We start from the raw sequence: 12,911 nt of genomic DNA, 5'->3' as shown, positions 1-12,911 counted from the left end.
TGCTAATTATTTTGCTCAAGTCTTGCCTTATTGCTCACATGAGGCAGATTTCAAACCAGAAGCAGGTTTCCTCACCTAATTCCCATGCCCCCGCTGATGTTATGCTGTCCCAGGCTGGGTCCAGCGCAGCAGAGCTGGGAGAGGACCAGAGGAGCTTTGCTCTCCTCCACTGATGGCCCTTCTCTGGGACAGCACATAGCCTCACTCCAGGCTCACTTTTGCCACTTAGCTGTTCATTTAGGAGCTTTAAGCCACGAGCCCTTTCAGTGGTATATTTGCTGCTTTCCTTTGTTTTCCATTTATCTTTCTGCACCAAAGCGCTCAATTTATAGTCCCCTTCTCCAGGCAGACCCAAACTGCTTCTTTGGCTCTACCACGAGCTCGCAGGCACAGGCCACACCACGCAAGCCGAGAGCTGACTCCAGGCTGCACACAGGGCTGCTCTTAACTCTGCCCATAGCTGAGCAGAGCAGGAACGAGGCACCCAGGTCTCACAGGGCTCCTCAGCCTCATCTGAGCAACAGAGAGCACCTAGCCTTTTGCTAGCACTACACTCTGCCCCCCACCCCCCCCCTTTTTTGGCAAGATTGGGAAGAAATACTCCATTGCCAGACTGCCAAGACCAAGATTGCAATTAATGATTTAATTTGTGTGTGGCTTCACAGATTGCTTGGGCCTAATTATTCCACTAGATGGACCCAAACCATTCTCTGTGCCATGGGCCCCACGCTACAAGGGGCGGACAGACTCTCCTGGGAAGGGCTGGGTGGTTGAGGCTCCGGGCTTCTGGAGCAGGAAGACCTCAGCTACATGTTTCAGCTCTGAGCAGCTCTGGGGCATGGGATTATATCCTAAAAAGCCAAAGTTGTGTTATAGTTTCTTCTGTGGTCCCATACCAGCATTTCATCTATAGGGAAATATTCCCCTTTGGTTGTTTTAATTAAGCACATATTACAGCAATCCATTTAAATAAAATCATAGCACAAGACCACACCTCTTCTGTAGTAGGCTGTGCAATTCAGCAGCCACCACGGGGTATTCCCAGGGCTGCCTCTCACCCGCACTTTACGGAGCAGGGTGGCCACAGGCAGCGGACGAAGAGACGAAGGAAACCGAGCTCAGCTGAATGGCTGGTGGCCCTGTAGGATGGGGGCCCATCTTAAACAGGGCAGCAGTCTCTGCTGCTGTTGAGCGCAGGTGAACTGCCCCACTGGTGTTTTGGGCCCCCCATCCAGCTAATAGTTACAGATGGCACAGCACTTCAATATTTGATTAGCCTCTGCCACCATCTGAAATCCCCAAACAGTTTAATTTCTGCTTTCCTAAGTGTACTGAAATGGAAAGTTTACCCAGAGTGATTTGCAACTGAGGTGACTCAAGATAGAGTCCTCAACTGAACTCACTTTACTTTCCAATGGTAAAGCCATTTTAGGCTCTTTTTACTTGCCAGTACAGATGAAATCAGAAGGACCACCTCCTCCGATGGTTCAGCCAAGCCACTGATCTCTACCAGCTGGGCACCTGGCCCCAAGGCCAGGGGACTGCCAAAATCTTGCCCCATGTTACTACACACAAGCATACAGCACAGTCCTTGAGATGCCCTGCATCCCCCCAGGACACGGGGCCTCCCCTGCAAGTCAGCTCTCAGCTGCTTTCACATCTCTTAGAGAATCACTGGAAAAACAGAAATGTTTTCCTCCAAATCCTTGGAGAAAAGCAATCCCCTACAGCTGTTGCCTAAGACTACTAATACCCCTGAGTAGGGGTCAAAATAATTTTAAGATATTTAAAAGTAAGCAAGGGTTTAATACCCATGACCCCAGGCATTAAAAGCCAGCTGGGTGCTGTTTAAAACAGGCTATCACTTGCAGCCTGGCACAACACAGATACACAGCCCTCCCTCCCTGCTCGCATTCCCAGCCCTGATGAGCATCGGGGGGGGTTTGCCCTCCAACCGCCCCAGCAACCAGTTCTCACCCCAGCTGGAGAGACATCAGCCCACTTTTCCACTGCGGAGGTGACATTTACCTCTTCCTTAAGGTCACACAGCCCTGGTGACCGACAGCTAGTAAAAGGACAGACGATGGGGACAGCTTCAGAGAGGCCCAGTTTATTCACAACAGCCTCCACAAACACAACCCCAAACCAGACTCTGCTCACACAAATACCGATGAGCCGGTGCCCTTCAGCCAAGGGCCTTGTGCCCCTCTGCAGCAGCAGCCTCCCGCTCAGCAGGCACCAGTGGTCAGGGCTGCTTCAGGGAAGCTGAGGCAGAAAAGCAAAGCCGTACGAGCAAGACCACGCAGGCAGCAAGGATGCTGCGTACTCACCCAGACGCAGAGCTTCTTGGTCAAGCCAGCAGACAGCAACTGTTGCCCTAAACATGGGTCCAGGTCCCAGCTCCAGTGCTCTGGGGGAGGCATGCTCCCAGCCACCCGAGCCCTGCTCCTCCACCCAGCAGAGCCCCAGCCCTCTGCCCAGGGGTGCTTTATAGCTTACTGCAGGTGGAAGCTAATTAGCCTGCTTTCTCACCAATTTCATTTTCACCTGTTTCGCTTGCTAATCCCTTGGCCATGCAGCTTGTTCAATTAGCACCCTCTCTGCAGCAGGTGAGAGTGGAGGAGCAAGCCCTGCAAGCAGAGAGTTAACTCTTTCCTGAAAGTGAGCAAGAAAAGAAAGTGTGAGACCACAGCTAGGAACGTCCCCTTCTTTCCCCACGTCCCATGGCATGCTGCTTCTGCCACTGGATGTACAGCCTCGCTGGTGGCAATGGTTTCCTCAGATGTGCTGCAGCTGGTGCAGATGCACTTCCCAACTGGCATGCACTGCTCCAGACAACACTCATTTCCCTACAGATTCACCCCTCTTTAGCCAACAGGCGCAATGATGTGCTTTGCCGGGTTTGTGCTGCAGCAAACCCAAGGTTTGATCCAGAAGGAGCTGGGGAATTACCTGATCGCGCAGTACCTGGCTTCCCTGAGATGACGGGACAGAGAAAGGAATTGTCCTCCTTGCTTTGACCTTAGCAGCGTAAGCCTCCAGGCAGTGCCTGCTCTTCAGCATTTATCCTGGGCTAAGTACATGCACGATTCATTACCGTGGTTCTGCTGATGAATGGTAATTCATCAAGCCCCTGTAACTCAACCTCCTGCAACCATCTACCCACACCTTGAGCACTGCCGACAAGGAATGTCTCTGCAGTTATGTCTTTTTACATCCATAGGGATGCTGCAGGGCTTACTGAAACACCTTTATACATGATGTGTATATGTGTTTATGCACATAGCTTTACAGACCAGGCCTTTGTTTCTTAAATTAGGTGCTCAATTGTATAACACAGGGCACACAGAACCCAAAACAAGTGAATTCACTGGCTCTTCTTGAAAACCTGTGCTTATCGGTGTTTGTTAGTATATCTGCAGTTACTCCTATCCTGGAGTTTCTGGTGGCTCAGAAACAGGGAGATGCCAAGGCCACGAATTGCTATTCACCTCATGGCAGAGCAATCTGGATGGGTGTGCTGGAGCCTGTCCTGCCTGTGTGCTGAGCCCCTGTGCAAACACAACAGGTTGCATTAGTATTCCCGTGTGCCGCTGCTCCTCACAGCTTCCCCGCAGTAATTATCCCCAATCCAGAACTTATCAGCTAGTGGGTGACACGGCCCAAGATAAATATGCAGCTGGAAATGCCCCAGTATGTCTGATTTCACCAACTTGCATTATAATCCTAAATCATACTGTATAATGACTAACCCTCCGGCTGTGTTTGTGCACTCCTGAAATATATTAATATCCGCTTCCTTCCAGTTCCAAGTATTAAAGGCACTGCTGGATTTAAGCAGTAATCCTTGATGCAGAAGTGTAATCCAAGCAGGACTAGTACGTGTGTATATAACTGGCCAAAATACCAGATTAAAGGAAAAGCATCTGCCTCAAAACAGTCTTTGGAAATTCTGGGCTGTTTAGTGCAAGGAAATGAAACAACTCAGTTAGCAGTTTGGCTTTCATTTAGAACCAACCCAAATCCCTGTTTCTCATCTTCTCCCTGATTTGGGGGTAGGATTATAGGGGGGCTGTTGGAGATGCCCCCCCTCCCCACTGCGTGGGTGCTCACCCAGGCCTTGACCCCTGCGGAGCCCCAGGTTTCGAGGAGAGCTGGTCCCCGAAACGTCCAAGTCACTTCTGAAACCAGAGCAGAGGTATCTAAACGCCCTCCTGGCGCCTGGGGGGCTGCGCGGGGCCCATGCAGGATGGGGGTCCCACGCGGGATGATGTTCCCGCGCTCGTCCCGTGATTCCCCTTTTCTCCCTTTTTCCCAGCCCTGCTCTTGTGCAGGAGGTAAGGAAACGCACGGAGGCCCGGGGCTGTTAGCCGGCACTTCAGAGCTCCTCCCGGGCTTCAGAGCGGCAGGAGGAGCGATGCTCGAGAGGCGCCTGGAGCGCGGCGAGGCCGCGGGAGCGGGTGGAACAGCTTTCAATTATCACGAGCCGCAGACGCGGTAATGAAAACAGCATCCCGCCGAGCTGCAGCCGCTGCCAGCGAGGACAGGGCTCTCGCGCGCAGCAGCCTGGGGTTTCTGCCCCGCGTCCTGCCTACACCAAAGCGGTGTCAGGCTGCAGCTAGACAGGCACAAAAGGGAACAAACTCCTTGAAGCATAAGGAACATCATGAATTTTCACCAGCTGAGGATTTGGCTTCTGGGCGTCTTGCTGCTGCCTGGACTTGACTGCGTGTTGCATGGCTGCTGCCTGGACTTGTAGCACAGATGCCACAACACCCTGGAGGCACTTGCGCAGAGGTTGGAGCGCTCGTCCCTCCTTCCTTCTCCCCATACACAGGAACGGGGACGGCAGGCTCTGCTCCAGGGTTTCTTTTCCCCAGCTCCGACGTTGCAAGTCAGAGTCCCAGGGCCACATTACAGCCCTGAGCTCGGGGACAGCTGCTCGGTTGTCCAAGCTCACTGTACCTTTCCCCACCTCCCCAAAGACTGTCCCCTTTCAGAGCGTGGCAGGGGAAGGACCCACTTCAACATCCTTGTTACATCCGCTTCTCGTTTTCTTGACCACGCTACTCCCAGCACCCTCATTTGCAATTTTCACACGTTTCTGCTCAGTTTCCCCGGACCATAAATCAAACACCCAAAAAAGGCAAGCTGGGCTGACAGAAGCCATCACCAATAAGCCAGACAAGATGAGAGATACCATGGCAGCAGAAAACAGGACAGTGCTTTAATAATAGCACCTATTTTATTTATCATTCCAGCTGAAAGTTCTCGCTGTCTGTGTCTCGCTGCTCCGTGCCATGGGATAGGAGTGACAGCTGGAAAGTAATAAGAGCTGATCTGAACTTTTGTTGAGAGCTTGAGCAACACAAGACTGGAAAAGAACTCAAATGCGAAAGAAAAGCTTCAGTAATACAGTTCATCTATTGCTTTCTTTTTGCCAAATCCTTCACACCTAATGCACACTGGTCAAAGACCACAGCTGGATCTGTCTCCCCGTTTGGGATTAACATCTAGGACCAGGTTACTGAGTTCTCTGTTACGCCTTGTCTTATTATTTGCACCAGGGCCAAATGGGTGTGAAATGCCACTACTGTAATTTGACAGCACGTACCAGCCACTTTGCCTGGGAGAAGGTGACTGCCCAAAGTGCCAGGCAAGGACAACGAGGCTCCCCAGGCTTGCAGACCTTCCTGCAAGGACGCTCCTGGCCAGGCTGTATCGATTGAAAGTGTTGTCCTTCCTTCAGCTGTGCTGCTGCATGACACACCGTGAAGTGGAACGGGACCTTCTAAATATAGAGGATTTTTTTTAATGGCTGCAAAAGGTGAAAATATCCTGGATGCATTTATCTGTGCAAGGGAGCACCATGGGGATTTAATAATTAAGCTGAGCACATCCAGTTGCTATGGAGCTTTTACCAATCCCCGTATCCATCATCCAGATGAAAATGGGTCAGTGTAGCTTTTTACAGTCACCAGTTCCCTAATCTGGTTCCTCCCCCATAGACAAGGCTCCAGGAGGCTCAGCCTCAGTGTCTGAGCCCATTGGGCCGGCAGAGTTGGCCAAGGTTTGCACCAGAAACCAGCCTCGGTGCTGAGGAGGCCCTGAGGACCTCTCAGGGGGACTCGGCAGCATTTTGTAGCTCCCAGTCTCAGGTCCATAATACGGCCAGGCTTGTTGGAGGTCTCCACCACGACCGGCCACAGCGCGGTCAGCCAGCACTCAGACCCTGCACAGAGCCACTAGAAAATCTGGATTTGTTTTTAATATGTGCAACGCTCTCAGTCACAACTTTTGAAAAACAAGAAAACAAACAAACAAACAACGTCGTTGACCAGAACAGGTTGGTTGCTGTTTCATTCCTTCATTTTCTGGCCATAAAAGTCCAAAGGAAATCCATTTTAGAAAGGGAAGTTCTTCCTGGAAGTGAACCAGCTCTATTTCACTTATCTTTGTTTTCAGTGAAAAAAGTCAAGAGCCCTGACCCCCTCCAAGCGACTCTTCGGAAGAGCTGGCATTTCAAATAAAAGCCATCACGGCCCCTTCCTTCAAACTGCTCTGGGGAAGGTACGTGTATTTCTTGACCACCTTTAACTAGGTTTACGTAAAAGGTCACAGCCGCTGTGTCTTCCCTGGATCCAGAAGAGGAAAAGCCAAAATAGACAGCCGAGCAGCTGTCCTCAAGGTGTTTTTGACCTTATCAAACATAGGCAATGCAGGAAAGCGCATTCAGAAAATCCCGCTGGTACCACCGGGCAGGTGCCTCTGAGACGGGGACCGCGAAGACGCCTGTCCCTCGGCACCGCTTGAAAATCATCAAGCAACAGAAAGCAGCGGGATACGTGCCTATACTACGGGCTTAATTATAATCTCTCAGACCCTTGTTTGGAGAAGCCAGAGGGATACGTTATTATTACTCATGTTCAGTGCAAGAACTTTAAGATCTTCTTTTTTTAATCAGCCAAACCACTGGAGATGATTAGTGCTTTGCTGTCTCAATAATATGCCAGGATGGTTCTTGGCAGGAAATGCTGTTCCGAATTAATAAAGGGATATTACAGGCCCGCTTCCTGAGACGCTACCTCTGGCTCGTCTGACACGTCCGCCTGGGGAAATGAGCCCAGCAGCCAGCGCTGCTTGACAAGTGCCTCCTCACGCCTCTTCCCTTGGCGGAGGACAGAGCTGGTGACAGTCTCGCAAGTGCAACCCAACGCGAGGATGAGGGCTGGTCGGGCGTCAGGCAAAGCTCGGCCCTTTGGACCCTGTTGCATCAGCTTGCTGCATCCCACGAGGACCAGGTGTCGGAGTTTCTCCATGCCCACGTGCCTCGGCATCATTTCTCACTCCTCCGCAGGGTTCGAAGACCAGTTTCTCCTGGGCAGCATGGTAGGACCAGCCTGGTTCTCCCTGCCGCAAGGCAGGCAAAGACTTGTCCCACCGCAGTTATTTTAGTGCTGCCTTGTGTTAATCTTAGGACAGAGATGGTACCACAGATGCCCTAATCAGCACAGTGCACAGAGAGGAAAGGCCAAGAGATTTCTTTTCCGACAAATACCCAAAGCTCCTTGCCGAGGTGGTAATTTAGAAGCCTTGTTGTGCTGTAAAAACAAATTGGATGGATGCTTCAGCGTGCAAAACAAAGGCCTCTTTTTGGATGTTAACACAGAGCTTGAACTGGAAAACAAACTTAAAAAACTGATTTATAATTTTATGGTAGGGAGAAACTTCCATAGGGAAGAGGTGCTGGAAGTGCACGTGTGTCCGGCGGCCGTGGAGGCTCAGCTCAGCGTTGTCCCCCGCCGACCAGGCGCCAGTTGGGAAAACCAGCCCCTTTCTCCCTCTGTAGCCCAGAGCTCGGCAGCGCTGCACGGGGCTGAGATGCCGTCGCAGCCCTGAGCACGGCGCTTTGCAAAGCGCGGGAAGGCGCCTGCGGGACGCGGCAAGAGCTTCGCACAGCTCCGCGGCATCTTAGATGCCGAAGAAGGGCAAATAACTCACAGCCCCAGGTCTGGACTCCTGTTAGCACACTCGTCGCTACCTCTGCACGGCTGGATTTGGTGCCAGCTCCTTTCCAAGAGAAACGCAAAGTCCACTTAATGAGGACTAATTAAAACGTGGAGCCTCTCGTGCCGTCCTGCAGCTGCAGGCCTGGCAGCTCTGCCATTAGCGCCGTGGTCTGTTGGCAATTAAAGCAGCACTGCCGATTATGTGTTTACTGCTTTTGTTTTAATGGCTGTATTTTGTTGTATTGTATTTCTTCATTCTCTTCAATGTCTGGGGGGGGGGGGGGGAAGCAAGCAATGTTGACCCCACGCACCTCTTGGCCAAGGGGGAAAACAGAGCCAGCTCCAAGTGAGAGCTGGAGGGCTATTGGAGAGCTAGTGCACCCGAGGCACGGGCAAGCTGCAGGGAAAGAGAAAATTACCTAACTTTCATGTAACAATTAACACAGCAATAGGAAAAAAACCCAACCCACTCTTTGATATTTTCTAAACAAGCGTGTAGTTCTAGGGGTGAGACGAGGCGCCGTCGGAGAGAAGCAAAAGCCTATCGTGCAAGTTGGAGCTCCTCCAGCGCCGTTCTTTGCTCCCAAGGTTACACCTTGTGCATTTATTTATATGCCGGCGACTTAATGAGATGTTTTCTGTCTCCTGTGGCAGCGAGATGAATCAGCACTCCCGGTACGCGTGCGAGGTCTCCGAGCGGGACCAGCTCCCCAGAGCATCGCGGCCGAATCCTGCTGCGGTCGCAGAGGCAGAGCCTCTCCCCGGTGCAGTCGGGGCCGCGAGCCCAGCACCACCGTCTCCTCCTCCGCTCTCATCTGAGGGATTCACCGCAGATCAGCTGGAGCTTATGTTGTTACGACCTGTCAGTCAGAAGAGCGAGGGAAAGCAGATGAAAGGGATTCTTGTGATTAACCTTTTTTTCTTTTTTCCCCGACTTTACTGATTATTCTAAAAGAGAGTGATTTCCTCCCCATTCTGCATGCAGCTATGTGAACATATGGCCCTAAACTCCAAATCCTCCTGGCAGGGGGGTTGCTTTAGCCTTTCGGTGCCAGCAGCGTGGCCCCAAAGAGTGGATGCCTCCAGGCTGGACCCTCGCGCAGGGGCAGCAGCTGCGTCGTGTTGCACCAGGCACCAGGGCAGAGCAGCTTTGGATGCTGCTGGTGTGAAGGGGCACTAATTTCTCCCCTAATTTTTGCAGAACCGATTTTTTCCAGCAGCAGATATACCCTTACAAAAGGTATGCCTGCATGGTCACGGTCTACGTGGTGCGATGCAAGCCTGCTCCAAACTGGAATTACGGTTTCACACATTTTCCTCAATATGCGCCTTCATTTTTCTTCATTTTTCAAGGTCTTGCTGCAATATTGCCAGTATCATGTTCTACAGAAAACCCCACGACTCTTTCAGCCACGTTTGAACTGTCGCACGTTCACCTGCAAGCAGCACCTACCCCGTCACGAGAGATGCTGCCCGGACACTGCTCCTGGCACTGGGCACAGAGCAGGGGCTGGTGCCTAACGTACAGCGCAGGATGCGGCCGTCCTGCCCAGCTCTCTCGCGCTTTCATTTGGGCAGGATTTTCTGCTGGCAGATGGGAGTGGGCTGCAGCATTATTTGATTGCTACCTATTTATGGCAGTCTCACAATATTGTATTCGAGCAGGGCAAGAAGCGGCTTGCAGGGGGTTGGACATGCGAGTGGGAAGCTGGTAGGAGTTGCTTTTCTCCAGCCCGGGGATTATGCAAGAGGAGATGATGTGGCCAAGCCGAAGTATTTGCTTGCAGGTCTGACCTGGGGTATTGCAAGGACAGATGCTCGCCGTACCTGGTGGGACATGCTCTTCTCACCCAGGGCAGAGAAGAGGACAACTCACCCTGCCCCAGACCAGCCTGGTGCAGTGTGATGCTTCCAGGGCTGCTTTGCACAGAGCTTCATGGGATTTGTAGTTCACTTGTCTCCTTGCACCGGTCTCCTCTTTGAGCTGGCCTTGCTGGCCGGACATCCTTCCTCCTAGTGCCACCGGGGCTGGGACTTGGACAGAGTTGCTTGGCATTGGCGTTTTCAGGGAGAAATTGCGATTTAACGTGGGGAAGCAAAGAAGAGCAAAAGTCTGGCTCATCCTGTCGCAGGGCACACGCTAACTGCTGAATCTCCCCTAATAACCCATTTTCACCCAGGCCTGGGTGAGCAGCTCCAGCAGCGCCCCGAGCGAGGCGAGGAGATGTGACCGGGACCATCGCCTTGCTCGCAGCCGAGACGTCTGGGGAGCTGCTGTTGGAACAAACTTTTTACTGTACCTGAGGTTGCTGATGTTATTACTTCCATGGCAGAGACAATATGATTTATTGAAGGTTTTTTATTTCCCAGTGGTTCACCCAGTGCTATATGTGTAGGGAAGATAAACTGTCTCATTATTGTCCTGATCTCTAATCTTGTCACATTTTCAGCTGCTCTGCAATGACAGTGACATGCAGTAGTTTGCTCTACTCCTATGCAAACAAAACAAAACAAAATGGGGGAAGGGGGAAAGGGAAGCAAATGCAAACGTGATTCTAGGTTTAAAATAAAATTACCCTGGCTTGCCCTCAAAGACCAAGCTCATGCAGCAAAGGCGTCCAGAAATCCTCCTGAAGAGCTTTTCAGCTCATCTGTTGCTTCCCAGTGCGGATCACAGAGTTATGCCCATCGGATCACAGAGTTATGCCCATGCATGCAGTAAGTCCAGGGGCTCCAGACCTACCCCGGTAGGTCCTGAGCAAAGAGCATGCAGGCTTGTAAAGGCTCCAGGAATCTTATTCCGGTTCACAGAAGAAAAATGACATTTTTTCCTTCCTCTGCATAGGGAGTTAACGCACAGAAAGGAGGGAAAAACTCTGCTTCCGACGGCAGCGTTTCCTCTCTGGGCTGGGGATGTCGTTGTTCGCGGCTCCCGGCAGGCAGGAGCCCTTGGGGCGGTGAGGAGCTGCAGGATGGGGCCGAGCAAGGCTGCGAGCTGCAAGGCTCTGGCCACCGGCTCCTTTATTAGCTGCGTGCAAGACGGCATGTGCATATAGGGCACCCACTCCACCAGAAAACGCTTGATTTTTTTATGCTATCATTAAGCAAGGAAATAATATGACCAGATGCTCTGAAAGAGATGACTGGATTCATCAGCGAACAACATAGGTGCCATAATGATTAAACATATTAGATAGCCAAAGACAACAGAGGATTAATTTCAACACTCTAATTAGAGTACCTCTAATCTTCCCCTTCATCACCATTTTCCTTCTCTTCCCTTCTCTATTTTGTCCACACGTGCTTCCAGAGAGCATCCTGCAGGGAAGAGGGAGGTGTGAGATATGCCAATGTTTATTTTAACAGCTCCTTTTTTAGGGCTCTGCTGTGAACACGCTCCTCCTGTTGAACAGTCTTGTTGCTATGGGATGAAGAGATCCATGTTCCCAGGGGCCGGTCTTCTTCGCCCCTCTGCTTGCGTGCACCTCTTGCTCCTTGCTGGCTCCCCGGCAGCGCTGAAGGCCACCTGCGCATGGGACGGGCCCGGGGTGCTGGGTGCTCTCCGGGGCATAGGTGGTCCAGCCGGCTGCAACCACCCTGCAGCAACCACAAACACGTCTTCTGGCTCTGGAAAATAGAGAAAATTTCTGGCCCAACAGTCTTTGTAGGGCCCCAGGACTCCCAGGAGCATCAGGGTATATTGTTTGACATAATAGAGTACTTTCGGCATAGATTTAATGGAAGAGAATTATAATATTAATACTACATTTAATATTTAAAATGCAAAATGCATTAGAACAACACTATGGGCCATCAAGTCTGGTACCCTGATCTAGCAGTAGCTGCTGCTGCATGTTTTCGGCAGGAAGCATTAAAACTTGTAACGCAGCCCATTAGACAGTATTGCCCCCCGGATGAATTTCCTCCTGACCCCGAGCTGACAGGCGTCCTGCGCCCTGGTGCATGAGGACTGATTGCTCTCATACAGGTCCTATCCCATCTGCTTTAACTGCAGAGGCTATTTTTATCCTGAAGGCTGGAACATTTCTCAGTTCTTCATCCCAGACTGGTGTCTTGGCCGCCGAAGCCGAGCGGAGGCAAGCGCCCCGGTCCCCAGCTTGGGGACGGGAGGGCAGCACGGCGATCGCCTGCCGGGGCACGGACTGACACCGCTTCCAGAACGGGAGCATCTGGCAGGCCTGTTTGCTCACGTTATTATAACACGGTAATGACGGCCGGTAATTAAAGGTCTGCCAGTTTTTCCTGTTCAAAACACTATTTTATTGAGTTTCTGAGGGAAAGCGTTATGGCTAAAATGTGGGCCCTGGGCCCTGCCCCATTTGCCCCAGCGTACCTGCCCGCCAGCGGCTCCTCCCTGCAGCCGTGGACGTGCTGCAGGCGTCTGTACCCGAGCGGTGCCGTACGTCTGCAAGGTGTTGAGTGCTACGGAAATTTGGGATGTTCTAGACGTTCTCGTGCAGAACCCCTGGGGTTTCCGGAGGCTGGTGAAAAAGGTGTTTCCCTCATGGAGGCACGTGGGGGTTTGAACCTCGAAGCTGCAAAGGAGATCCAAGGCCCCGACCTACCTGCAGCACAGGTTTGAGTCAGGAGCTCTCCGACGTGGGAGGAACCAGGCACAAATCCAGCCCAGACACCCCCAGGGTTCAGCAAGGGTCCACGTCCCGGCTCTGGTTGGCGGTGGGAAAGCACAGCTGCTGCATCAGGCCGACAAGCCAGCTCCCACTTAAATATATTAATGACCAGGGAAAGATATTCATCCACTTCGTGCAGGTTGCCGGGAACAGCGTCAGAGCCTGTCACTTGTGTAACGTGAATATTGACCTCGGAGTACTTTGGCGAGAAGGAAAGGTGGCTGCAACTTCATCAGTAACCGCAAATCGA

Source organism: Dromaius novaehollandiae, chromosome 20 (assembly GCF_036370855.1).
Source record: "Dromaius novaehollandiae isolate bDroNov1 chromosome 20, bDroNov1.hap1, whole genome shotgun sequence".
Lineage (NCBI taxonomy): Eukaryota > Metazoa > Chordata > Aves > Casuariiformes > Dromaiidae > Dromaius > Dromaius novaehollandiae.
This window is presented reverse-complemented; position numbering follows the sequence as displayed.